Source organism: Alexandromys fortis, unplaced genomic scaffold (genome assembly GCF_014885135.2).
Source record: "Alexandromys fortis isolate MF-2015 unplaced genomic scaffold, M_Fortis_MF-2015_v1.1 scaffold_9, whole genome shotgun sequence".
Classification (NCBI taxonomy): domain Eukaryota; kingdom Metazoa; phylum Chordata; class Mammalia; order Rodentia; family Cricetidae; genus Alexandromys; species Alexandromys fortis.
Genome location: NW_026067892.1, coordinates 2,868,048 through 2,873,473, shown reverse-complemented (window position 1 = coordinate 2,873,473; position 5,426 = coordinate 2,868,048). Strand labels below are relative to the sequence as shown.

The 5,426-nt window shown below is 49.4% G+C and overlaps 1 long non-coding RNA gene across 1 annotated transcript; it reads left to right on the top strand.

Moving 5' to 3' along the window:
* The first annotated feature begins 540 nt into the window (after window positions 1-540).
* Window positions 541-2,337, top strand: LOC126502551 (uncharacterized). Its single transcript, XR_007591974.1, has 3 exons — window positions 541-1,316; window positions 1,539-1,677; window positions 1,845-2,337. It is a non-coding gene; the product is annotated as an uncharacterized lncRNA (long non-coding RNA).
* The last annotated feature ends 3,089 nt before the right edge of the window (window positions 2,338-5,426 follow it).

The window sequence follows — 5,426 nt, the reverse complement described above, 5'->3', positions numbered from 1 at the left end:
CCTCCAGTCTGCCCTGATTTCCCAGCCAGGAATTTGGCTGCCCTCCTTGACTATGATTCAGATTTTCACCCCAGCGACATTGCAACCAGGTCCTCCTGTGTGCACACCCCTCCGACCTCCTGGGGACCCTGTCCGGGGAGGAAGGCGGGGGCTCTGTGAAACACAGCCCAACCCAGAGTTTGGACCGGGTTGTAGGGGACTTCAAATGAAATTGAAAAAAAATAGAGGGCTGGCTTCCGCAAAGGCTTCTGAGGAAGGGACCGGCTGGAGACGGGGCCTGTGGTGGTACACAGTAGAAGAGCCACAGTTGGCCACTGCTGTTCCCCGCACCAAGCCCCTGAGGAGCTGATGCCCTGAGAAGGGGACAGGGTTCTAATAAGGGGGGGGTCTCCACCTCAGTCACCAAGTGGAGACTTGACAGATGTCTCCAGTATTTGGCCTGTTTATGTCAAACCTCTAGATACCTCTCACTCCCATGTTCATTTACTTACTTATTTACCTGTTCTTGGTTCCGAGACAGGGTTTCTCTGTGTGGCCCTGTCTGTCCTGGAGCTCGATCCATAGATCAGGCTGGCCTTGAACTCAGAGACCCACTGCCCTGCCTCCAGAGTGAGTACTGGGGAACTCCCAGTCCCCCCCACCTGGCTACTTTTTTATTTATTGAGACGGGATCTTTGTGATGCTCGGGGTGGCTGAAAACTCACTATGTAGTTGAGGATGACGTTTGAACTTAAAAAGAAATTACATTTGTTATTGCGTGTGTGTTCCTGTCATACAGCACCGGTGGAAGTCAGAGTACAACTTTTGGGAGGCGGCTACTTTCATCATGCGGGTTCTGTGAATCCAGGGGTCGAACTCGGGTCCTCAGGCTTGGCAGCAAGCTCCTTTGCTTGCTAAGCCATCTTTTGATCTTTCTCCCTCTACTTCCTAATCCCTGGGAATACAGGCGTGCATGGCTCCCCTGGGCTCCAGGGTGAACACTCACTGCCTCGGAGCTTCCCATTGGACACCCAGGATCTTATAAACTTTGGGTGACATTCCTGAGTACCTCATGTGGTCCAGAATTCTAGATCCCCACTCCTATACACACCTATCTATATTGTTCGTCTCTTCCCTTTCCAGGTTGCAAAGCAGACAGAAAGAACAGCACAGACCCAGGCGGGCTCTGGCTGCGGGCAGTGGAATTCCAGACTTCAGTTTGCACAGCCTGGACTCATTAAAGTTGAAAAGAACCTGCTTGTGATTTGATTTTAGCCCTGAAGTGATCCCAGGAAGGGTTGAGACAGGGGTGGGGAGGACCCCTAAGATTCTAGCTGGTCAGTGTCTGTGAAGGGAGGGCTGGAGGCACTCAGGGGTGTGGGGACCATTCCAGAAGTGTCCCTATCTCCTGGCCTGCTGAGAGGGAAGTCCCAGCTTCACAGGGCCTAGGGCCTTGACTTCCCCCTCCCAGATCTTTAGATACCTCGGATGGATTGGCAGCAACTGTATGACATCAAGGAGACATTTTCTTCTTTGTGAGCTCAGCGCTTCCATTTCAGAATTCCTCAGTCACAAGACAGAAGCCGCAGAAGCCCAGGCACACACTTGTGGCTGCAGCAGGTGACCTGAGTTTGTTCCAAGCCCTCCAGAGGCTGCGTAATCCCTGGGATTCCGGCGGCTGGCTGCCTGGATGGCCATGTAAGGTGCGGCGGCTGGCCTTGATTATCCCTCAGAGCTGACAGACTCCTGAGGGCCTGCCCAGATGGAGCCGGTCCATTGGCTGATGCCCGGGAATCACAGGCCTCCCCTAGCAGTCTCTCCTGTTTGCCTCTATTGTTTTTATTTATGGTTCATCTCATCCTTAGGTTGGAAGTTACATGAGCAAGTCTAGTATGCTGGTGCATGCCTGTCCTCTGAGCACTGCAGAGGCTAAGGCAAGAGCATTGCTGACACTGGAGGCCAGCCTTGGACTATGTAGTAAGCTCCAAACCAGCCACCCAGCCACAGGTACAGAGTGAGTCCCTGTCTCAAAATAAACACAAACAGATCCTCTATTCCAACACACACACACAAACACACACGCGTATTCCAGAAATAAAACAAAATATTTTTATAGGATACAATTAAGTGAGATCAAAGTTCTACAAGCATGCTGTTTTTTGGTTTTTAGATTTATATATGTAGCTGGAGCCCCTGGAAGTGAAATTACTGATGGTTGTGAGCCTTCATGTGGGGGTTAGATACCGAACCTGGGTCCTCTGCAAGAACAGCCAGTGCTCTCAACTGCTAAGCCATCCCTCCAACATTCTGCCCAGCCCAGAGCCCTTGGGAGGCAGAGGCAGGAGGATCTCTGTGAGTTTGAGGCCTAGTCTACACGGCAAGTTCCAGGACATGGCTGTTACATAGAGAAATTTGGTCTCAAAACACACACACAAAACTTAAACAAACAAATAAAGAGAACATTCTAATATAATCTAATTGGTACATATAGTAATCTTTATACATGCTTGAGAAACGACAGTTGGAAAGTGTAGAAAGCTTAAATCGTTATGTTTCTTTCTTCTTTAACTTTTTTTCTTTTTTTGGTTTTTTGAGACAGGGTTTCTCAGTAGCTATGTAGCCAGACCTGAAACTCACTTTGTAGACCAGGCTGACCTCAAACTCACAGAGATCCGCCCACCTCTGCCTTCCGAGTGCTGGGATAAAAGGCGTGCGCCACCGCCGCCGCCACCACCACCACCACCACCCAGCACAAATCATTATGTTTGTATTAGAGCCAAAAACTTTAAACCCATAGAGTCAAACACAGCATACCACAGCAAGGATCCCAAGGTGAGGGATTTCGGGCAGGGTGGATCATGGTGGGATAACCTGGTCATGGTGAGACAGCCCTCGAAACCGAGGTTTCAGCTAGGGCGCGTTGGACACATGGGTGAGTGGTACCAGGGACACCTGGGATTGGTCCCTTAGTGTGCTTTTGGATTAAGTTTTACTGGCTGTGACTTCAGAAATCTTGTTGCCTGATTTGATGACACTGTCCCCTCATTTACCCAGCAAACTCCACATGGTAGCATGACTCACGATTTAAGAAGCTAGGCCCAGGGGTGGAGAGATGACTCAGAGGTTAAGAGCATTGGCTGCTCTTCCAGAGGACCTGGGTTCCATTCCCAACATCCATAAGGCAGCTCACAACTGTCTGTAACTCTAGTCCTGGGGGATGCCACACCCTCTGAGGGCACCAGACACACATGTGGAACACAGACATATATGCAGACAAAACACTCTTACACATAAAATTAATGAATAAAAACAAAACTTATAGAACAAATAAGATTAGGCCAGGCATAGTGGTACATGCCTAATCCCAGCCCTCCCTCAAGAGTGTGTCTGTAGATAGATCTCAAGTTCAAGGGCAGCCTGGTCTATAGCCTGTTCCAAGCACAGATTACACACCCTTGAGTCTGACCCCGTCTCACAAAGTGTATTGGGAGTTGGGGCTTAGTAGAGAGAGAGCCAGTATGGATGCATCTTTCACTACCACAAACAAAAACTCAACGTGGTAAGTTAAGGCTGTGTTCCAGCGAAGTTTCCCGGTAGCCAGCGTGGCTTGGCACCCACCCATCCCTAGTCGCTGTTGAGAGGCTGGACTGTGCACATCTCAGAGTGTGCGTTTCCCAGGGTTGCATTTGGACACTGTCCTGTGAGCTCAGATCTGGAGTTTGGATACTGAAATATCTTCTGGCTACTCTGAGCGGTGCTCCTTGAGGCACCTCCAGCTGGCTAGCAGGTGACACAAGGTGGACAACAGCTGAAAATGCAGAGTGTGTCTTTAGCATCCCAAGACCTGCCAGGAGCTGGGATTCCTCTGGAGAGGGTGTCACCCAGGGGCAGAGGGCCTTGCAACTAGGTGGGTGGGACTCTGAAGGTAGCCACCCAGGAGCCCGCAGGGACAAAGGCCATCTAAAAGGTGTTTGGCTTTTTGTTTCGTTTTTGTTTGTTTGTTTGTTTAGTTGATTATTTTGTTTTTTAAGACAGGGTTTCTCTGTAGGTTTGGTGGCTGTCCTGGAACTAGCTCTTATAGACCAGGCTGGTCTCGAACTCACAGAGATCTGCCTGCCTCTGCCTCCCAAGTGCTGGGATTAAAGGCGTGCGCCACCACTGCCCAGCTAAAAGTTTTATCTTTATCTGTGTGTGTGTGTGCACGCAGACCTATTGCTGTGTGCTTGTGTGTGAGCGTGCATCTGGAGACCAGAAGTCCGGATCTGGTGTGTTTCTCACTCACTAAGATTGGCTGTCCAGGCAGCTCCAAGGCCCCTCAGGCTTCCATCTCTCCTGCTCTGAGATTACAGGCACACACCCAGGCTGCTTCCATGGGCGCTGCTGATTGAGCTCGGCCTCTTTTGTTGTTGTTGTTCTTTCTTTTGAGACAGGGTCTTACTAGGTAGCCCCGGCTATCCTGGAGCTCACTACAGAGACCAGGCTGGCCTTGAACTCACAGAGATCTGTCCCCATCTCTGCCTCCTGAGCACTGTGATTAAAGCTGTGCACCACACACCTGCTTTAAACTCAGGTTTTCACGCTTGCTTGCAGAGCAAGCACTTTATCAACAGGGCCATCTCTTCAGCCTCTTATTTATTTATCTATTTATTTATTGTGTGTGTGTGTTTTGAGGCAGGGTCTCATATTGCCCACACAGGTCTCAAACCCACTATTTAATTGAGGATAACCTTAAACTCCCATCCTCCTGCCTCCACTTCTCAAGGACTGAGACTACACCTGGCCACAAAACTGATCTGTCATTTCTTTCCTAAAACCTTACTGGGGCTGGAGAGATGGCCAGAGGTTAAGAATGCAGGCTGTTCTTCTATGTTCTGGGGTTCACAAAGGACTGTAACTCCAGCTCCAGGCCATCTGATGCCCTCTTCTGGCCTCTGAAGGGAACTACACTCAGGTACACACATACCTGCACATAGACAGAATTTTGAAAGGTCTTTCTTTTCCTTTAAGACAGGGTCTCACGATGTAGCTCTGGCCATGTAGACCAAGTGTTAACAAACTCACAGAGAGCTTGCCTGCTTCTGCCTCCTTCTCTGTCTTGTTGTTGTGGGATATTTTGATCACACTGTGACACTCTTGAATGGGAGGGTGTAGCTTTTTGTTTCTTTGTTTGTTTGTTTGTATACTCTTTGGGGGCCCACCACCCAGCTCCCAAGTAAACACATGGAGATTTATTCCTTATGAATGGCGAGCCTTAGCTTGGTTTATTTCTGGCCAGCTTTTCTTAAATATCCTGTCTACCTTTTGTCTCTGGGTTTTTACCTCTCTCTATTCTATACACCTTTCTTTCCTCCTTACCCCATGGCTAGTTGTGTGTCTGGGTGGCTGGCCCCTAGTGTCCTCCTCTCCTTTTTTTTGGCTCATCCCTCTTCTCTCTTCTCTTATTCTGT